Source organism: Lissotriton helveticus, chromosome 7 (assembly GCF_964261635.1).
Source record: "Lissotriton helveticus chromosome 7, aLisHel1.1, whole genome shotgun sequence".
Taxonomy (NCBI): domain Eukaryota; kingdom Metazoa; phylum Chordata; class Amphibia; order Caudata; family Salamandridae; genus Lissotriton; species Lissotriton helveticus.
Genome location: NC_136068.1, coordinates 1,847,963,223 through 1,847,986,471, shown reverse-complemented (window position 1 = coordinate 1,847,986,471; position 23,249 = coordinate 1,847,963,223). Strand labels below are relative to the sequence as shown.

General features: G+C 45.1%; 1 protein-coding gene across 1 annotated transcript in view; it reads right to left on the bottom strand.

The window, feature by feature from the left end:
• Nucleotides 1-23,249, bottom strand: part of LOC144767765 (uncharacterized) — a 253,019-nt gene that overhangs the window by 164,249 nt on the left and 65,521 nt on the right. Inside the window, exon 4 of the mRNA XM_078651148.1 lies at nucleotides 3,032-3,138. The gene's annotated coding sequence lies outside the window, so the exon portion shown is untranslated. The remainder of the gene's footprint in view (nucleotides 1-3,031; nucleotides 3,139-23,249) is intronic.

Sequence of the window (23,249 nt, the reverse complement as noted above, 5' to 3'; positions counted from 1 at the left end):
CGCTTCAGGAGTGCAAATACATGAAGAACTCTGAGCTCGATGAGTGCAGCTAGCCATGAAGTAAGCCATGTATAGTGCTGCACCGACCGGGCCAGGGCCCAGCGTAGTGCAGAGGTGGCCACCCCATATGCCAGGAGGGGCAGCCGCCAAGGACCTCATTGTGCCAATCAGGCAGGAACCTGAGTACTGTAAGCATATGGTGGCCCCAAATGCCTGATGGGGCCCCTGAAGGCATCAAAAAGTGTGATCTGAAATCCGCCGCCCCCCCCCCCTTCCGCTGGAAAAGTGAGGCTGCCTTTAGAGTCCCTGAGCACCACTACCAAGACGAAGGACTCACATCAGGATCATCACAACATGTATGAGAAATATCCGATGAGTGCAGCCCACCTTAGCCACATGCGGTGAACTCACCCAAACTCAGCTGCTAACGATCCCAAGCGCCGGCTGTTGGGGTATACTCAGGAGCTCCAGATGCGTCATGTCTGCCGGTGTAGGTACGACTTATTTTGGCCCTGTGGGTCACTGGGAAACTTGCAGCTAGTTAGAGTTGCAGCACTGGAGCACTATTAACTTTTGGGTACAGTCAAAGTGAACACCTGAGACTCAGACTACAAGAGGGGTTTACCCTGGATGGGTGATGAATGGGGAATAACCACTATAGCTAGGAGTGAGAGGGACCTTTAAGGTGGTAGAAGGGGGGGTCTGCCTAACAACACACTAAAGCCCCAACCTCAGGGGACTGTGTGTGTGTATGTGCAGGTAGTATTTTTCATTTTTTGTTGTTAGCAGTAGAAATAAAATACTTCTCTTTTTCTATAAATGTGAGTATTTGGCTGGACAATGAATTAATGCCGCTGCTGCATGCATTTTGATATGTGAGTCTGTGTCTACTTCACTCTATCCACCTGCAAACCTGGGAGATGAACTCCTTTGTAAGGACTGTGACGAGGAAGAACTGGACTTGGAGACATAAAGATTACTGGTAAGCAACAGAGTCATTAAGCAGAATGTGGGGGCCTGTGTAAACTGCATCGTCTTGCAGGCACAATGCAGCTCAACGGCTTATCTAATGGTGGAAAACAGTCCAAAGTATGCTAGAAAGAAGAATCTGTGTCCCTAGGCCCAAAATACTTACATGACTAAAAGTAAGGTGGGTATCAGCTATTGTGGCATGAGAAACAGACATAAGCACTGCACCTACAGTATTTGTGTTTCTTTAAAGAATGTTGGGAGATTAAAATTTTTAGTTTGCCTTTACTATGACTCATGTTTTAAGTTTCCCTTCACTAGTCAGATAATTTGTTTTTGTTTCATGCATGTTTGAGTTCACCCATGATTTATTTTGAAACGGGTGTGCTAGCACAGTGCCTGGCACACTAACGCACAAATCACCCAGATTCATTGTGGTAAATGGAGTTCCTGATAAAAACTTGTGCCAAAAGTTTTTAGTATTCACCATTGTTGGTACTGCCAATGCTGGGTACCACTAGACATTTGTTTCAGGATATTTGTCCTTCTTCAGTAGAAAGCAGCGCCTTAAATTTGGGAGTGCTGGCAAAACCTGTTGACAGTCTTCCCAGGTTTCCATAACACTCTTATTTCTGCACTTCGCCTTGCCTCCTGGAAAAGGCTGTCACTGAACTCCTATTCTGATTGACGAGTCACAGTATCTGAACCTCTCTGCTCCAAGAAACAACAACCGTATTTCTCAATCACTCAATTCACCCACCACTAACCCTCACTGTAGCCTGAAGGGGTTAATATTGTTGTGTGGCAGCCTTGTTCGCCTTGGTCTTCTGTTGCTTTTGGCATGGATAGGGGTGGGTGAGTTACCATGTTTTTTGTTGCACTGGACAGGTTTGGCATCTGGCAAGCTATCGTAATAATTAACGCCATAAATAAAATACACACATACATTAGCTCATCTTCAAGCCATCTTCAAACACTAGTCTGTTCGAATGCCATTCACATTTTGCTTCCACCCACAAAAGTAACACTTCAGGCATTAAAATGAATTGACCCCTAATAGCATTTCTCTTATTCATATGCGCACATTGGCCTGAAAACATGTGCTTCAAGCATGGGGTCCTTCAGATCCATTTTGTTTTAAATATTTGCCTATGTACCTGATATGTACCTTAGTAAAAGTGGATGACAAACACTGAGTGCAGCATGTTCGCCTTGTGGTTGAAGTGTTTCCCAAAGCTATATGCCTGCTCTCTCTGCTATCAAGCTTAAGAAAAGGGCAAACTGCCCCGAATAGATCAGTTTAATTCTGAAAATGTACTACATTGGTCTGACTTATTTATTGTGAAAAGCATTTGCTAAAGGCAATACCAACAGAAGGGTGAAATGTTAATACAGTTAAAGCATGTAAGCTGTTTTTATTATATGAATTCCCTCAGTTTTCCATCATTGGCCAGGGTTTTGGTGGTTTCCTTGATATACGCTGAAGGCAGCAAATTTGCAGTGCTATAATCCTTGTTAGGCCATCTAAAATGGGCTGCATATTGTTTTGCCAACTGTAATTTTGTACAGGTTTGTAATTTCATGTGTAGTATTTAGCTGTCTGTATTAAAGTGCTTGGCCTTATTGAAGCAGTAAAACAAAAACGCACAATCCATTTCCAAGATGACCACCAGCTGCTTACTTAAACTTGTAACTCCTTTCTTCATTGCAAGCACATGACGTCTACATCTATGTGGCAGCATTTATTACTTATATTCTTTTAATTTATCTTGTATATTCTTGTTAAAAAAACATTATGCCATAAACATAGGTAGCGAATGCCACACCTACTAGCTTTTCCAACGCTGGGCTTTTTTTTATTTTACATTATTTGACATTGTAGCAGTGGAAAGCTTTATACAGAACCCTTCACAGGAGAGGAATCTCAAAAGATGTGGTGTTGTGGACAGAACAGCTGTGTCTTTGTTTTTTTTCAACAAAGATGGCAGTGTGATTAGCTTCACTACAGGATTAGTGACTGAAAATGTCTGGCAGTGAAATAAGCTAACAAACGAGGACTTACCAGTTGTTGGATTTGGTGCCATTGACCCACGTCCACGGCTGCTACTCATTATCCCTCCTCAAGCCAATCCAGTGATTATAATCCCCTTTGTGACGCAGAGTGAAATTCTGTAAATAAGATGGAAAAAAAGGATCCAAGAAACGTGCTCATAGGTCTTAGTGTCATGGTTCAATGGAATCAGTGCACATACCATGCAAAGAGCTTTACAAAATGAATTAAGAATACTTCTAAGGACAGTGGCGACGTAGGCTGGTGAAATAAGTTGTAAGATCCTTTTCTGGAAAACTATATAGATCATTCTTTTTTTTAAAGATGGTTCAGCAGCAAAAATAGATGTTTTAGTTCTGCCAGAAGAATGGATAGCGCACTTTCAAAATATCTTTAATCCCAGTTTGGTCCCAACAAGTATATAGGGACTAACAGGCACATGCAGCAAAGGAAATTGCAATCGCAAATGGTGCGAATCGCAAAATTCGGCCGTTTGCGAATGCAATTCCGATATTTGGGATGCATGTACATTTTTGTAATCTCGCAATTTAAGAAATCGCAAATTTGTGATTTCTTAAATTGTGATTGCATTTAAGGAATCTCAAATTGAGATTCCTTAAATACAATGCATCAAACTTTTAAAATTTGCGAATTCGCAAATAAGGGGAGCAAATTACCATGAGGTTAAACCTCATGGTAATTTGCGAAAACTTTGAAAAAATGCACTTTTGTGCATTTTTCAAAGTTTCATGTTGTGCACACACATGCCCTTAGGGCATGTGTGTGCACAACATATGTGCACAGATTGATTTCAGGGGTGCAACAGGGTGTCCTTTGGACACCCCTGCACACTTGGAATCGCATTCTCAATTTGCGAAGCGCAAATTGCTAATCGCAAATTGAGAATGTCTTCCCATTCATTCCTATGGGCCTCTAGGCCCATAGGAATAGGAATGAATGGGGAGGTATTCCTTAATTGCGACTCGCAATTTGCGAGTCACAATTAAGGAATATTAAGAAATCGCAATTTATTTGGCGATTTCTTGATGCATTGCATTTTGCAATTCCTTATTTGCGATTCCTTATTTTTCGCAATTAAGGAATCGCAAAATGCAATATTGATGCATCTGCCTTTAACAGTAATCGTATTAGTGTTGAACGCATTAGACTGCCTGCATTAACCCTGGAAGAGATTAAAGCAGCAGGACGGGGTTCCTATCGACGTTTTTAAACATGATATTGATTTCTGGTCACCAATATTATTAAATGTTTTTAATATCACATTAGGGGGAATGCTACCAGCATCCTGGGTGGAAAGCATAATAGTTCCCATTTTTAAAAAAGGGGAGAGAACGAAGGCCAAGTGTTACCATCCCATATCCCTTCTTGACTCTACCTCAAAATTGATGGGAAGGGTATTGTTAGGAAGATTAGAAAGCTGGGTCTCTGAAAATAACATCTTAAGTGAGGACCAGTACCGCTTTAGTAGGGGTATTGGGATGGTACAGCAATGTGTTAAACTGGAATTATTGGTTGGAAAATATACCTTAGCTAAAGAAGGGGTTCTACATTTGTGTTTTGTGGACCTCACCAGTGCGTTTGACGTGGTAAAATGTGTTAAACTCTGGGAAACACACATTGTATTAGGTGCACCCACTGACATAGTAATCTACATCTCACAGATATATATTTTTTTAACATCAAGAGTTCGGGTTGGTATAAAGGGTGAATGTACCCGAGATTTTAGAGTAACAAGAGGTATACGTCAGGGATCTGTCTTAGCCCACCTTTTATTTTCATTGTACATAAATAAAGTCGACCTCTTTTTACAAAATCTAGAGATAGATGTCCCAAGAGTAGGCATCCGTCCAGCCCCAGTGCTTTTATACACGGACAACGCTGTCCTAATTTCAAGGACAGCGAATGGATTGCAATGTCTCTTAGAAAAATTTACCCAATTCATGACAGGAAAAGATTTACAGCTGAATCCCACAAAAACATTTGTCATGACGTGTGGGAAAAACAGATCTAGGATTAAACAGCACCATGTGGGAGGTGTAAAAATCTCAGAGTCTCAAGCTTTACTTACTTGGGCCATACACTCAACTAGAATGGTTCTTGGGGAGGACACATTGAAGCAACCAATTTAAGATTCCTACATACAATGGAGGGTATTTTTAGATTTGCCACTAAGATAGGTAACAAACCTGCAAGGGAAATTCTTACTCTATACGGGAGCAAACCGAATACGACCGCGTGTTATGGGGTAGCTATATGGGGAAGGTCCAACACTGCTTCTTTACAAAATCAGGAGAACATGTTTCTAAAAAGACTGCTGGCAGTCCCTAGTGCAACATCCAATTATATCGTGCACAGCTAATTAAATGTTCCATTTATAAGAGATCTTATAGGCTTGGCAGGAATCGCCCTATGGCATGGGAGACAATGTTTACCAAAAATATAATTATGGATTGCCTGGCCCTAGAAAATTGTAGGAAATTCCCTTGGCTATAGTATATTCACTCACTTCTAAATGGCTGTAAGATACACTTAGACCGAAAAGATCCTTCGCTTATACAGGAGTATAGCAAAAAAGAGTTGAAGTCAAAGTATATCATCTCAAACGATATGGAGAGAGAGGTGCCAATTGGCCAAATGCAAAGTGTGAATACCTATTGTGAGTATCCATTCTTTATGGGTACTCAACCATATCTTATTACGATGAGAAACACGCAGCAAAGGTTTTTTCTAATGAGGCTCAGGTTTGGCACACTACATTATATAATTACTTTCCCAAAAATGGGAGAGTGGTATCCTAAAGTCCCGAATTGCCCATGCGATTGGAAGTCTCCCCAGTCCACATTGCACTTTGTATTAGTTTGTCAATTTTATAGAGATATTAGAAAACCCGCACTGAAACCACTCTTTTTAGCAAACACATTTTATTATTATAGAAAAGCTTTTAACTTCATCTGTACTTTGGAGAATGACAAAACTATGAATGCTGTTATCAGTTTCATTCAGATGTCCATTAGGAGACACAAGGATCTCTCCTTTTTAGAGGCTTAAGTCTATGAGTGATAATATGACTGATTATGGTGACGCAAAAGATATATGTATTAAATGAACCTCAAATCTGATTTTTATGACCTTGATGTATTTAAATTGTACTGCATGCACTTTAGGAGCTTATTTTATATAGAAGATGATTAGGCTAAGACATTTTTTCTGCACTTTATTTCACTGATATTTACCCTGGCGCAAATAATGAAATAGGTCATTTCGTATGGTTTTTAGAAGATATTTATTAAATCCAAATCTTGACAGACTTAATATTTCAAACTACTAACTAAAATTGAATTGTACACCTGTATATAAATCACTCTGTTTGGAATGTACCCCTTTTTTATGACTGTATATTATGGTTACAATGCTTTTATGGTCAAGGTTAACGTACCGAATAAAGCGGATTTGATGATGATGAAAAAGTTGTAATATGATCATTTTTAAATTTCTTTGTTAAGGGATTTATTTGGGCAATTAGATTCTTGGACGATATTACTAAATTAGAGAAAATATCTGTTGTCATGATGGGCTCTGAGGAAAAGAAAGCCGCAGACTAATCTTTTCTATGGGGAATTTGTGGCCCAACCAGGACATGGGTGGGGATAGGTAGTTCGGGAGGGGGGGAGAAAGTAGGAGGGGCTGGTCAATTATTTAGCATATAAGAGTCTGGTGAAGTGTGACTTGCATCTTCCAGACTCTGTGCATCACCGCGTAGGATTTTTCGTCTGGGGAGTTTTCAAAGTTTGGCTGCTCACCCTACAGTTTGAAGTGGTCAAGGAGCAGAGGACTTGCTGCAGGGCTAACAGGTGGGGCGGAAGTCTTGGGGGCTAGAGAGTCACATGCGGGCTTTTACACCCCCTCGGGGAGAAGAGTAGTGCGCAGGAGAAAAAGCTGGGGGCGGTAGCTTGAAGGATGAAACGAGATATGACGTTTGGGGATCAAAAGTTGGTGTGATATGTGAGTGGACATGTGATGTGCCTTAGCTACAAAGTTGATGTTCATTGTAAATAAAGTTGAGGATGTTCACCCATGTCCTAATAAATGCACTCAGGGGTCACGGAGTGTTTGTTGTAGCATGAAGCCGATGGAGTAGGCAGCATTTGACGAGCTCCTAGCAGGGCGCTGTCTCCCAGCAACATCTAATAATAATAATAATCCACATTTGTAAAGCGCACAATCACCCGTAAGGGGGCCATCGGGAAGATTCAGCAAGCTATTGCCCAGAGTCACATGGTGCTGGGCTAATCTGCCGCCGGTGCCGGGGATCGAACCGTGATCCGCAGATTCCGGAGTCAGTCGCCCTAGCCGTGGTGCCACACCTCTCCCTTCTAGATTCGCTGAATGCCCTCACACCTCTAAAACTTTACAGGATAGAGTGGCCATTAGATGCATGCACTTAACGGCCTCTTTTGCTGCCCCCCAAGGCCGCCCATAGAGATAACCCACGCTACCTCAGGGTTGTGGAATTCCTATAGCTCGACCCCCAGGACATATTGTTTGGGGTCAAGGGCAACAAGTTTTCACATGTATTTTGTCCTTGGGACAAGTAGGGACAACCCCTGCAGCACAAACACTTTGGCTGCCAGTTTGCAGTACCACATTATGGATCAGGGATGGGCACTGCCTACAGTTAAGGAAATAATTTTGTCCATATGTTAATGCTGTTCAAACTTGTATTTATGTTCATTAATTGAAAGCTTTTATTATTAGGGTGAGCGCTCTAAGTAAATGTTGTAAGTCCTGACTCCACTTCTGACAGTGGTTCTAGTATAAAAATAAAAATGTGTACACATGTTTTCAAAGTTTAGCAATATGAGGTTATGTATAATGCTGAATGTATAAACAATGTGGACGTATCCACAAGTTGAAGAAAGACATTTCTGACTCACTGTAGGAACTAGCAGTGCCAAAAAACCATTAGGTTATTATAAACGACCCCACCTGGTTGGTGTCATGCTTCATCATTGGGGTCCCAACCGGGTGGCCGAATGCCACCCAGTTGTGCTTCAATGCCTGATTACAAAGGCGCTGATGTGGTGTATAGATGTGATGTCATAAAGTGCAGGTTACAAATATCTCTGGGAATCCTTGTCGAATGTGTTTATTCGTGGCGGCCCAGGATATGTTGAAATCCAAGAGCGCAACTAGTAGAGTGGTTTGACTAGTAGTTGTCTGTAATAGGTCTACATGTTTCAGCCCAAAAAGAAATTGGATAGGGCTATCGTCAGGACCATGTGCAAAAAGTGGTCGAGTGGCAAAACATATAAACATAAGAAGGCATTTGCACTCATTGCGATAATCTTCTTTATTCAGCTGATAAAGGCGGAGGCATGGTCATCCTCAATAAAGAAGATTTCCGCAATGAGTGCAAACGCCTTCTTAATGATACCAAATACTACCTGAGACTCACAAAATCCATGACTTGGTGAATGAAGCGGAAAACACTGGACAAATAACCAGACAAGAAGCCCAATTCCTCATCACCACTGAAGGGAGAGTTCCGTATTTCTACACAGTCCCCAAAATACACAAGAACAAAATACCACATCTGGGACATCCCATCGTCTCTGGTATAGGGTCACTGTTGGAACCCCTCTCCCGTTACTGCAACTTCTTCCTACAGCCCATAGTACAGTGTGCCAACACCTACTTGAAGGACACCGAAGACCTCCTTAGTCTAATCGAGAATCTGAAATACAACCCAGAAACGTCCTTCCTAGTCAGCCTGGATGTGGAGAGCCTCTACACCAGCTTGCCACGAGATGACACACTCACTGTACTGAAATTGGCTTCGGACAACTCAGTCATTCCTACTTAATGTATTTACATCACCAACAGGTCCATATCACCCCTGTATCCCAGGATATCTATACTCCTTTATTTATGCTCTCCCAACTCATACAGGGAATTGAGCCACGGGGATTGTAAGTATTCAAGCACTACTATGGTATGAGCCCTGGCATAATCAGAGAGGCCATATCAGAGCTCCTATATAATGAGATTGCTTCCATGCACTACAAGGCACCAAGGGGATGAGTGGATTTTGTTACAGGACAAGTAGATTTATGGAGCAATCTGTCCCATGGACAAGTAGATATTTGTATTAAATTTCACACCCCTACGCCTGACCTCCATACAGCACATCTAAGATGGTGGCTCAAGTGCCCGAGGAGGAACGGAGCGCTGAGATGGGCCCTTGCCCATAACTTGACGCCTTGCTTGGCCATGAGTGGAGGCTGCCTCGATTGCCAGCCTACCCCACCCCGGAGGCCTTATCAAACATGTGCAATCTGGGCTAAAGGCAGCAGTGCTCGGGGGAATGGGCTCCTTGGCACTAGCTGGGGGCTTTGGCGCCCATTTTCCCCGCTTGCTATCGGAGGCCTTAGGGGGGTTCTCTGTGGTCCTGAATCCTGAAAACATGGGGACTCATGGAGTGTCTGACTGGGGTGGGTACTTTCTTCCTTAGAAGGACATGGCCCCTGGAGACCAAGGGGGGATGGGGCTTGATAGCCTCTGTCCAAGTTGTTGCAATCAGCCGTAGCAGGAGAGGCCCTCTATACCAACAGCCAAATTAGAGTCTATTCTACTGGCCATCAAAGACAGCAGAGAATCTTTCAAACTGAAGATTGATGTGGTGGTGGCAAACATCAGTATCCTCCATGATGGACAGCACAAACTAGCAGAGGAGTAACAAAGAACAAACAGTTGCTGGCAGAACTTGCTCCCGTGACAGGCGACAGGATGGATTGTGTCAAGGTGCTAGAACACAGGGCAGAGCATGCAGAAGGGAGGGCCTGTAGAAACAATATTTGAGTGGTGGGCCTGCCGGAGAGAGTGGAGGGCAATGATATGGTGGCCTGCCTGGAGGCCTGCCTCAGAAAGACCGTAGGCCAAGAGGGATTGTCTCCCTTCTTTTCTCTAGAACCGGCTCATAGGTTCCTGTGCCATTGGTAGTAAGGCAACTTCACTTTCGAGACTGAGACCGCATACTGTGATGAGCCCTGAAACATGGCGACTTCCACGTTGAGAACTGCTGAGTAATAATTTTCCCCGATTTCACATTGGCTGTGGGTGTAAAATATGTGATGGTGTAATGCAAAACTACATGTGATCGCGGACCAAGCCACCAAATTCTTCTCGGATAGACAAGAAGTGTAGGATTGGATTGGGATGCAACCATAAACTGAGCGACCACAAAGTACTTGCTCACAATCTCATTATGCTGGGTGACCTGGCTCTCGTAACAAGCACAACTGAGGAGGCTTTCTGTCAACAGCCCATTCCCAACACGATGGGAAGAGTGCAGTGGAGGCAGCAGCTAACCTAGCCGCTTCAGATACTGAACTGGCCCCAACTCCGCTGGGTGGAGCAATTTTTTACCACACAGCACCCCACGGATGACAAATAAACTTGTCTGAGATTCCTCCTTTCTGGCTGGATGGGGACATGTGATGCGAGTGGGGGGGATGTGATCCTGTTGTGTAAGTACGTGGCTATCCTTTCTGGCCCTAATATAGTTGCAGATAAGTGATGGACTACCTAAGTATGTTGACATGGCTGAATGGTAAGTGGTACTGCTAGAAAGTTTCCGGACTCCTTGAGTATATCCTCCCCTTTGTTGTTTGGGATCTATCGCCCAACTGACTGCTTGCTTTATTTTGTAACCTTATAATGGGGCGGGGGGTATGCTGTCCTTCTGTCCCGGGGAGGGGGGATTTAGGTTTCTTGGTTTTATTTATTGTGGTTGTCAAAGCTCCTTGCACTGTATTGGGTTGGTGGAGAATGAGTGTTTATACTGGCCTGTGGCCAGGATCGGAGAAAGACTGGGCTGATACATCATCTAGATGGCAGACAGATGCTCTATGTAATAGATTATGTCCTAGAATGTCAGGGGGTTACATAACATGAACAAATTCTGCAAGGTCCAGGCTCATCTGAAACAGAGGAGGCCCTATTGCAAGAAACCCACCTAAACAGGTGAGATGGGGTACCTTTCCAAAACACTGGTCAATAGCACCCATCTGGGTGCCACTGGGATTGTCTTTCAAGAGCCTAAGTGAGAAGGGCGGCACAAGGGCACCCCCTTGTGTCGCCCTTCTCACTTACGATCTATCATCCTTCGTGGCTGTCTGGCAGGCAGAAATTTTAGGATAGTAAACATATGTGCACCTAACACCAACCAGGTTACCTTCCTGAACACAATCTCTTAAAACAATAGCACCCTTTAGGCCCCGATCAGTCACACTGGCGGAGAATTTAACTGTGTAGATAACACTGTGCTAGACTGCTAGAGAGACTCTCTGGCCACTCGCCCAGCAAGAAAATGTTCATGATTAGCAAGACCACTGGGGGTTCATGGATCTTTGAAGGTTGACCAACCTAAGAGAGCAAGCCTATTCATACTTCTCTGCCTTACATGAACTGCCTGTTCAACTAGACAGTCTTATTCAAACCTGTCAGATTGGGATCCATGCTAAACATGAAACACCTAGTGAGGACTATATCTGACCACAACCTCATACTTTCAACAGTGTCATGGGACAAGTGGTTGATGCTAATCTTGAGTGGGAAATTGAAAAGACACAGCTTGGACAACTGGGTCTTTCGTATGACCATAGAGGAGGGGGGTCTGAAATTAAGTTCAATTCAATTCAATTCAATATCAACTTTATTCGGTAGTTTTGTAAAAACACCATAAAAGTTCAGATAGAATAAAAACACAGTTACAATTGTATAAGCAAAAAGTTAAAAAGACTATTCAATATACATTTTGTTTAAAAAAATACATAAAAGTAACAGGTGGATCTCAATTTCATTTGGGCGTATTTTTACCACACGCACAAGGACGTATAGTTTTTCTATTGTCTCAGTCCCTTCATAGATAAGCGATGTTGCTCGAGGTTATAAATTTGTGCGATGGCGTATACAGAATTTAAGGTAAGATACAATCGCTTTAGCATAGTTTTCATTTTCCAGGAATTGTAGTGCCAGATACGCTGGGCGACATTGACGAAGACCCCAGAACTTCAGAATAGGGAGTATCCAGCGCTTCCGGGGCTCGCTATAGAATTTGCAGAATAGCATTGTGTGTATCGTTGTTTGTGGCGATACCAAATCACAAGGGCACATAGAGGCAGTAGGTGTCCTGACATTTTGCTCAGGAAATGCAACTAATAGATGGAACAGATCAAGTCTAAAGCGGGTAAGCAGCATTCTTTCAAACTGTGTTATTTTAAAATTTAGGTAAGGTTCAGCAGAGAACGCAGTCTGGACTAGCAGAGAATGTTGGACTGATGGCTTGTGGACCTCGGATAGTAAACGTATCTGACGAAGATGAGTTAAACACTCCCTTTTTAAGGTCTTTTTTGGGATTTCCTCTATCAGCGATGGGTGGTCAAAGTATTTCCTATATCCAAGATCTGTCAATAACGCTTTGACGTATGACAGCCATTTGATTTTTTTAGCGTGGTCTAGCGTTAAAATGTCTTGAATAATCGACCTGGTCAGGTGGCATTGCTCGGTAACCCATATTCTGCGCCACAGCATTATTGGTTGTAGTTTTATGACGTCAGTGATGTAGTCAATGCCCAGCTCGGTGTGGCAGGCATAGGTGGAGCAGGTTTTGGGCACCGCCAGCAAATATCTAAGGAAAGAGTTCTCTATTGTTTGTATTGAGTCCACATTTTTAAAACCCCAAATCCCCGCCCCATATATTGCAGTGCTTACACATTTTGCATTATATATTTGCCCTAGTTCTTTAATTGGTCTCTGCCCCAATCTCTGCGAGAAGGTTTTTAGCGAGGATGTCTCTCGGAGGAAAATCACTTTTCTTGTATTAATGGCTGGGGTCCATTTGAATTTATCGTCAATGACAATCCCTAAGTAGGGGTAGGTTTTAGTCCTATCCAGGTGTTCGCCCTGCGCCATTAGCTTCCTATGTCTTACTTTTCTTTTCTCCCCTGCATGCATTGTGTACGTTTTTTTTGCGTTTAGTTTCAGGTTTAAACTTGCCATAAAATCACAGTATCTGTTCAGGGCCATTTGTAATTCGTTAGATGTTCTTGCTAGGATAACAGCATCGTCGGCATATAGAAGTGCTGGTATCTGCCGACGAGCTGTTAACGGGAGGTCCTTGCTGCCTTGTAGCATGGCAGCCTCTAGGCCATTCGTATAGAGGGTGAATAGGAAGGGGGCCAATACGCACCCCTGCCTGACCCCCTTTTCCACTCTAAAGGAGTTGGTGAGCTCACCCTTTGTCCCAAATCTTACCCTGCCTGTGGTACCTGTGTATAATTCTCGTAGGAAATCCACAATTGGCGTGGGAACGCCCATTTTCGAGATTGTAATCCACAGCATTGAATGTGCCACGCAATCAAATGCTGCGGAAAGATCGACATAGGCCATGTGGAATGAGGACCCTTTGGCATCCAGGTATTTGCTCGCCAATAGGGACAGGTTTAGGGCCTGATCTACTGTTCCTAGTCCCTCCCGGAAACCATATTGTAGATCTGATATAATTTTGTGATCGGTGGCCCACTCCTGGAGGCGGTCAAGTAATATTCGTCCTGCCATTTTGCCTAGTGAGTCCAAGAGGGAGATCGGTCTATAGCATGTTGGACTATTTCGATCTCCTTTCTTGAGAATAGGTACCAGGGTTGATGTTTTCCAGGATTCCAAAATACCTACTTCAGTGGTAGCATTCAGGACGTTAGTTAATAGCGGGGTCCAGAGGTCTGGGAGGTGTTTAAAAATATCAACCGGAACGCCATCCGGGCCTGGTGCTTTGGCTGCTTTTGAAGATTTTAAAGCTTTTTGGACCTCTTCGTGGGAAAGATGAAGATTTAACGGATAGACAATGTGTGGCAGAAGTTCAGGCTGGTCTAAGTCTTCAATCGGGTCTTTGGCAAAGACTTTAGTAAAATAGCTCACCCATTCGTGTTGGCTTATAGCTACATCAATTGATGGAAGATTGGATTTCTCTGTTAGAAATGGGGAACAAACTATCTGCCAGAACGAGGCGCTGTTATTTAGTTCCGAGCTTTGGATCAGTTTTGACCATAGTTCAGCTTTCACTTCCTTTTTCCTGTTTTTTAGAGCGGCTGTATACTCTTTTCTGAGTCTGATGATTTCGACTCTGTCCTTGTGCTTACTATTCAGAGCTTCCTTTAGGCGGGTAGATGCTTTGGTACATGCTGAATCAAACCGTCCTTTCTTCGATTGGGGCCTTTGTCTGTGCTTTTTAGTTAATTCTTTTTGTATAGTTGTTGTAATTGATAGAAAGCTTTCTATAATTTCACTAGGGTGGGTGGTGGGGTCCAAGCAGTTAATAATATCCGTTTGGTTATTTGTGACTATTTTTTTTGTTGTTGCTTCTTTATCAATATTACCCCACTTCAATGTAAAACCATTCAGAGAGCCTAGTTCTAGATCGCTTTGATTTAGAGCGGTCAGAATGTCATATGGTTTATTCTTTGTTCTTTCAACAAGGACCATGGTAATGGGGAAGTGGTCACTTAAAGGGTTGTTAAAAACCTTGAAATCTTCTACGATAAATCCTATGGGTGATGAGATCAGAATGAAGTCAATTATACTTGTTAGACCTCTTCCGTTGAATGTGGGCTGAAATTGAACAGGTGGATTCTTTATTTCGTTAACAAAGTTTAGTTCGAGTTCAGCCATGAGTTCATTCATTATTTCCCCCCCATTAGAATGTGTAAAATGCGTGAGGTTTGTGTCGGTCTCATCACTAATACCGCATTTATTGTTGTCACTATTACTGCATAGATGTAAGTTGAAATCTCCTCCCCAGATTGTTGTGCATGTCTTTTTGATGTAATTAGTTCGTTGCTTTTGTATTATTACGGAGATCTCTGGGAGTAGCGTATTCATAGCGGAGTTGGAGAGGTTATTATAAAAGTTTATGATAAAGTAAAGTCTTTGTTTGGTGACCTTAACCGCTATGATCTGAAAATTTGTATCTAAACTTATGGGGATTATCTCATCCACGGGAAGGGTATTTTTGATGTAAGTAACTAAGCCTCCGCTATTTCTGCCAGAGGTTGATTTTGTCGCAGGTGACCAAAAAGTTTTAAAGCCTAATATATGTATAGGCCTTATGGCCCACGTCTCCTGAAGACAGATACAACCGCTCAAGTTGATCTGGCTTAGGAATTCGGGGTCAGTCTTCTTTGCGGAAAGACCTGCGATATTCCAGAAGGTAAAATGTGTCTGCATAATGTCAGAGATGAAGTCAACTGGATTACCTGTATTAGCCCCTCGTTCGATGATTTCCTGGTTAGTTTGGGTTGGTGTTGCAGTTATGATGTCTTCATGTATGATTTTTAAGCGCTCAGATTTAATAAGAGGAAGAGGCAATTGCGTTGGAATTGTTGCTAAGATGGGATATGAGTTAGGTGATGGGGTTGGGTTCGTTTTGGGTGATTGCGCGAATTCCCCGATGTTGTAGGAGTTGGAAAGTCAATCATTAAAATCTAAGCCCGAAAAGGCATTAAATCTGTTATATATTGGAATGTTAAAAGAAGTAGCTAGCGGGGGAACTGGTTGTCTCCATCGATTATCTCCATTCTCTTGATGGGGAGTATCGGAGAGATAAGGATGGATGGGAGGGGGTATGGGCGTTTGGCTTTGATGCCACTGTACCGAGCCTGTTGGGTATAGGAACTTCTGGTGAGGGTTGAAAGGGTAAGAGGTAGTAGGATGAGATCTTTCTGAGAAAGGATTAATAGGGGCAGGCGGAATGTTGGTGGTTATATTTAGTAAATGCCTGTAAAAATACCCTAATGGGAGAAGGGTTGTGTTGAATTCCCATGTAGAGGGTGATGGTGCTTTGGCAAGTGTCTTTTCAGCCCACTGGGGGTTTCTGAAGGTGATAACTACACAATCCCCCTCGAATTTTTTACGTAAGGGGCCTATCCAACCTACTCTTTGCGTATGGGAAATTTCCCCTACACATTCTATTGGGAAGTTACAATTCAAGCCTAACCAATGAAGTATCTTGTTTTTCAGGGATGCTGTTGTTTCACTCTGCTCTTGCTTAAGTGTTGGGACGTTTACCAATACAAGGACATAGGCTCCGCATTCAGGTGGGAGGGTAATGCGTGCCGGTATCTGTCTGGACTTATATGGTTGTTCGTATGGCATCTTTGGTTGCTGAAATTTTGCGTTAAGCTGATTGAGTTGTGTAGGTTTCTGTGTTGGTTTCTGCGAACCTTTCTGGGATGAAGTAGGGGTGCTTGCCGGTTGTAAGTTGACTGTTTGGGTGTTTATGTTATTGGTAAGTGGTGTAATATTGGGCATGGAAGATTTGCTTGCGGCAGTTGTACTATTGCTATGGGAATTTTGTTTCGGAAGGGTTATTGGTGTCGGTATGGGTTTTTTGACTGTGACTGACTTAGAATGGGTGGCAGTCGTGGGAGCCAGAGGAGCTAAGGTGGTAGTAGGTGGCGTAAGGTGACTAGTGTTGCTGATTAGTCTTGCCATCTGTTTTTCAATATTATTTAAGGTTCGCTCTATTGGTGTTAATTGAGTTTTTATAAGGTCCTTAATTACATCTAGTACTTGCGAGTTAAGTTCAAGATAATTAGGGTTGGTAGCGCCATGCCCCCTGTGATCCTCAGACGGTATAGTTACAACTGCGGAGTCGTCCGCGTTTCCCGATGATGAGTAGCTTGTGTTATTTCGGTTGTTATTACGGGTCGTCTTATTGGGCCTCCGGCGCCTTGGTGTATTTTTTTGATTGATCTTGTTCTTGACTACTGGTCTTGTACTATCTTCATTGGGGAAAGGACCCTCCCTTATCTCCTTATCGATTGTTATTGGAGGAGGTACTATTAGGAGTGAGGACTGGGTTAAGGATTGTGACCCACTCGCAGTTGGTGGGTGACTTTGGGTTATTTGGGTGGGACTAATCCCCAAAGTTGGTGTTTTTTCAAGGTCATCCAAGGTATCTTCTCCAAGTGATAGGTGGGTGACAGATAGGTCGACGCTTGTTGGAATGGTGTGAGATTCAGCACGGGTTTCGCGCAATAATGGGGCATTTATTTCCTGGTGGGTGGGTGTTTTAGCTAGGGCCAAAAGGCCCATTGAGGATCTACGTGCTGCTGCGAGGTCCTGGGAGACGCGTCTCTCTAGGAGCACTATCCCCTGATTAATCGCATCGTTAGCTTTACTGATGAATTGGTCGATCGGCCCGATTATGGGACCCGCTTCTTGTGCTGTTTTATTCCTCATTGCCCTAGTTGTCATAGTGGCAGGTGTAATTATAGTTATTATAATCTTACCGGGGGCAAGCTACAAGATGGAAAACGATGAATAAATGGGAATGTCAGTGGAATGACCCAGACCAGACTTGCCCAGGCTTAAACGGGCCCGCCCTTGGCCCGGGCTTCGCCCGGGCGTCGACCCGCGCGCGTCCCGCGATGCGCGTTGGCAGCCTTGCTTAAGACAGTAAATGGTGAAAGGGGGCGGGGCACTGGGAGGGGGCGCGGCCCACGCGGGAAGAGGAAACAGCTGATGGTGCTTACGCTGTACCTCGCAGTCCCGGGGCCGCGCCTCGCGCCTCCTCTGCGGCCGCGCTGGTGAAACTCCTTCCTCCTTGGGCAGGTAAACAGATTTTGTGATGATAGGCTACTCCTGTAGCGAGTTGTGGCCAAAGTCCTGAACAAATACAGAGACCTCTATGCGAGCGGCACCCGCGAAGCGGGGGCCGCGAGAGGTTATGTAGACCTTAGATGAGGGCGGGACACTGGGAGGGGGCGCGGCCCACGCGGGAAGAGGAAACAGCTGATGGTGCTTACGCTGTACCTCGCAGTCCCGGGGCCGCGCCTCGCGCCTCCTCTGCGGCCGCGCTGGTGAAACTCCTTCCTCCTTGGGCAGGTAAACAGATTTTGTGATGATAGGCTACTCCTGTAGCGAGTTGTGGCCAAAGTCCTGAACAAATACAGAGACCTCTATGCGAGCGGCTCCCGCGAAGCGGGGGCCGCGAGAGGTTATGTAGACCTTAGATGAGGGCGGGGCACTGGGAGGGGGCGCGGCCCACGCGGGAAGAGGAAACAGCTGATGGTGCTTACGCTGTACCTCGCAGTCCCGGGGCCGCGCCTCGCGCCTCCTCTGCGGCCGCGCTGGTGAAACTCCTTCCTCCTTGGGCAGGTAAACAGATTTTGTGATGATAGGCTACTCCTGTAGCGAGTTGTGGCCAAAGTCCTGAACAAATACAGAGACCTCTATGCGAGCGGCTCCCGCGAAGCGGGGGCCGCGAGAGGTTATGTAGACCTTAGATGAGGGCGGGGCACTGGGAGGGGGCGCGGCCCACGCGGGAAGAGGAAACAGCTGATGGTGCTTATGCTGTACCTCGCAGTCCCGGGGCCGCGCCTCGCGCCTCCTCTGCGGCCGCGCTGGTGAAACTCCTTCCTCCTTGGGCAGGTAAACAGATTTTGTGATGATAGGCTACTCCTGTAGCGAGTTGTGGCCAAAGTCCTGAACAAATACAGAGACCTCTATGCGAGCGGCTCCCGCGAAGCGGGGGCCGCGAGAGGTTATGTAGACCTTAGATGAGGGCGGGGCACTGGGAGGGGGCGCGGCCCACGCGGGAAGAGGAAACAGCTGATGGTGCTTACGCTGTACCTCGCAGTCCCGGGGCCGCGCCTCGCGCCTCCTCTGCGGCCGCGCTGGTGAAACTCCTTCCTCCTTGGGCAGGTAAACAGATTTTGTGATGATAGGCTACTCCTGTAGCGAGTTGTGGCCAAAGTCCTGAACAAATACAGAGACCTCTATGCGAGCGGCAAATTAAGTTACTGATGCTGGTACCGCTTCCTCTGTATTATCCGAGTAGGAGATGTTCAATATGGTAATGCGTTGCAAATTAGAATCAGAGGGGGTCCGTGGGACGTTAATGAAATAAATTCACATACAAGAGGAGACTCTTAGAAGCACTGAACATGAAAGGCCAAGGGAAACCGAGCTGCAAAAGGAAAGCAAAAGAAAAATTGGCGGAACATGCTAAAGTCTTAGGCTGTTGTGATTATAAGGCGCACATGACCAATGCACATGCAGAGTAGGACAAGGCTGGAATACTGTTGGCCTGGATGGCTAATCCTAGAAAAAGAGGCTTGCAAGTCTTGGAAATTGAAAGAGACCAGGGTGGCAGGTTGTATCAATAAGAGATAAATAAACCTTCATAAGGTATTAAACTAAGCTGTATTCTAGCGCAAGCAGAGATTCAGTGGGCCCTTCACAGCTTTTACTGAGGGAGTTGCCTCTACACCACCACGCACCTGACAAAGCGGTTGATTGAGGGGATGATATTATGGTGGGAGAGGTTAGGGTTGTTGTTAAGAAGGTGGCGGGTGGTAAAGTGCCGAGAACTGATGGTCTCCAGGTCGCGTTCTAGAGGCATATATTGGAACTCTTGCCCCATAGCTTGTCACTCTTTCGTGAAAGGTGCAAGAAGTTAATTCGCTCCCACACTCAGTGAAAGAAGTATTGATAGTCCCCCCTACTTAAAAACAGGAAACTGCCCAAAGACATATGCAGAAACTCATTCACTCGGTTTAGTCTGGGTTTATCCCAGGACATACTACTGCAATGAATAGAGACTGTTTTCAGGATGGATGATCCAACCATCAAACCGGAGACTTTGTTTCTGTCAGTAGACATCGAATTGGCATTTTTTTTTACTGTTTTAATTGGCAAGAAAGGTGCATTGGTGCATAGCATTGTACAACCGTATTGGTATGTCCATTAAAAAGAGAAACAAAACACTGGCATCATCACATTCCATACATTGAACAAGAAGTACATCAGTTCGCTGCCTCTGGAAGGCCCCTGTATATCTATGCAATACATCCCTAATCCAGGACAATACGTACAATGATAAAATGCAATGATAGGGCCACACAAACACTGTTGTGCTAGATCACTGGTGGGGGGGGGCCTAACTTCATCTGTGAGGAGGGCCATCAGTGTTTGTCTCTCATGCCTTAATTCCACAGAAGGGGAGATGCAGATGGCTCCCCTGTATTTGTTCCACTTTCCCTATTTATGATCCCATATCCTGGGACATCCCTATCCCTTGAATACCATTTTCTCAGTTATCATTGCGCAATCCATGTCATTTACCGAATCTTGTACCAGTGGGCTCACGGCCACACCCCATTTCTGTGCTATGTTGCACTTTACAATAACCCAACCCGTTGCGGGCCATGCATGCTCCGCCTGGGAGAGGTCAGTAGCCTCCCATATGTTGAGGATGTGTAGTTTGGGAGAGGGTCTCAGGGGTTTGTCACATGTCCTGGCAATTTGGCGAGTTATCTTTTCCCAATAGCTCTGTATGTGTGGGCATTCCTAAAGTATGTGTGTAAAGGTGCCAATTTGCTTGCAGTGTCAGAGTCAGAGCGGATCTGGTTGCCTATTCAGTCGAAACAATAGCTTAGCATCAAAGTAAACCCGGTGAAGGATTTTAATCTGGATGAGGCGGAGGCACATGGGGACTGCTACTTCTCTGGGAGAGGCCAGGGCGTCTCTGCAGTCTTCATCGCCCATGTTATCCAGGTCAGCCTCCCAGCTCATGCGTAATTTCTGCATCAGATCAACATGATTATTTACCAGTTTTTTATAGGAGAGGGAGATAGCCTTGTGGTCCATTGGATCTAATAACAGCCGATCCCCTAATAGGGAAGAGTCAGGGAGAGGGGTTCCCTTTGGTAGGGCAGTGGAGATAGCATTGCTGATTTGGACATATCGAAAGGTCTACGAAGGCGCAAGGTGATACTTAATCTGGAGGTCAGCAAATGTGGCCAGTTTCCCTTTCACCCACATGTCCCCCACTGTAGCAATCCCGATAGTGTCCCATTTATCAAAACCGGGACATTTGCTAAGTCGACCCAATATATCAGGTTCCCAGAGAGGAGTTGCTTTAGTTAGATGGTTCTGCCATCCCAGCTTTCTCATGACTCCATGCCACACTTCAACCGTACAGGCTGTGGGGCCTGTCAAGTTATGTTTACGAGGATTGGGATACAACGCCCTATTATAGCCACCCTGTCCCATGAGCCAGCGATCAGTGCAGAAATTGGGATCGTCGTATGAACCGAACACCCAACTATTAACTGCCGTCAGTTGGGAAGCTTGGTAGTAGAGTTGTATGTGTGGCAACCCTGTACCCCCGTAGTACCATCCCATGGTGAATTTGTTCATAGCAATGCGTGGCGGGCGGTCTTCCCATAGTAATCTCTGTACCACGCTGTCAATTAGGGTAAATTATGAGTCTGGGATTGTGTAAGGAGCATTTTGGAGCACATAAAGGAAGCGCAGGTGCGCGAGCATCTTAAACAGGGACGCACGTCCCAGGAGGGTGGGAGGGAGAGATTGCCAGTGTTGGGCGTCAGATTTTAGACATCGGAGTGGCTCCAGCAGGTTCTGCTCAAAGAAAGTATTAACATCCATGGTGACAAAAACGCCCAGATATCGAAAGACTTGGGTTGCAACCAGTATCTCGTAGCCCGTGGGTTGGATGGGGGCTCGCCCCACAATACATACATCTGGGATTTGGACCAGTTTATACGTTATTCCGAGTGTGCACCAAATATGGGAAATATATGGAGCAGCCAGATAAAGAAGAATATCGGCCACGTATAGCGAAATGCGATGACTCATGGTCATTCGTCCATTTGAGTCCCTGTATACCTGGATCCCTCCTGTTCCAAACGGTCAGTGGCTCTAATACCAGGGTAAAAAGGAACGGAGACAACGGGCAACCCTGTCCCGTGCCCCGTCAAAGGGGAAAAGTGGCGGAGCGATGATTATTTACGGTGACGTATGCTGTGGGTTGTGTGTATAGTAGCCTAATCCAACCAATCAGCTTGGGTCCAAACCCCATGCGACTCTACATAGCCAAGAGAAAGTCCCACTCGATGGTATCAAATGGCATGGTGGCATCTAGGGACAGCAGGATTGCTTCCTCCTCGATGGTACTAAGTCTACCCAGGGCCCAATGTACCAATCACAGATTTCTGCCTGTATTTCTTCCCGGCATAAAGCCCGACTGGTCTGGGTGAATTAGATTGGTGATGAAAGGAAGGAGTCGATTGGCCAGGAGCTTAGTGAGGATTTTAGCTTCAACTGTGAGAAGGGAGATGGGGCGGTACGATTTGCATTCTTCTGCAGGCCTGTTAGACTTGTGAATGACTACTATAGCTGCATTTCGGATATCGGCGGGGAGGAGTCTCGACTGATAGCACTCCCTATACAGGCCCAACAAATACAGAGGTAATTTAGCTGACAAGGGCTTGAAAAGCTCGATGGGAAGTCCATTTCGAACCATCGCTTTGCCGGAGCAGACCCTAGTATGGCTTTTTGAATCTCCGTCCCAGTAATGTCTGCCTCTAAGGCGTCCATATCATGTGGGGAAATGCTTACCAAGTTAACGGTGGCAAGGAGATCAGCAGACAGTGGGGCTTGAGAAGTCTCCGGGATCTTATAGACCTCTTCAAAATAAGATGCAAAGGTATCTGCAATTTCCTGAGGATCAGTAAGGAGTGTACCATCGGGGCCAGTTATCGCATGTACCCATAACGCTGCCTGCTGCCTGCTCCTTACTTTCCAGCCATGCCAGAAGCTTGCTTGTACGCTCACCCTGTTCATAAATTCGATGTTGGGTAGATAGGGAACACATCGTGGCCTCCTCCAAAAGGAGTGGTCTATAGTCCTGTCAATTAAATTTAAGATTGTGCTGAACGGTGGGATCAGGGGCTTGTGAGATGGTCGCCTCCATGGCCAATATGTCCGTTTCCATTTCGACCGCCCTCTGAGAGCGCTCGGTCCTATGCCCCACCTTTAATGACAGTGCCCTGCCCTTTATAAATCGCACCAAATGCCCCCAAAGTGTCGCCGCCGAGGCTACCGACCCCACGTTTTCCGCAAAATAGTATTCGGTGTCCTGCAGGAGAGACTCTTTAATGGGAGGTCTTTTTAGCACCCCCAGCTGTATCATTATTGAGCCAGGGCGCCTGGCACGTTGTATGCCAAAAGTCATTAAAAGAGGGGAATGATCGGATATTCCTCGTGCCAGACATTGGGAGTCTGAGAAAGCTCGTATATCTTGAGTAGGAGTAAACACGGGGTCAATTCGAGATTGACTTCCATATGC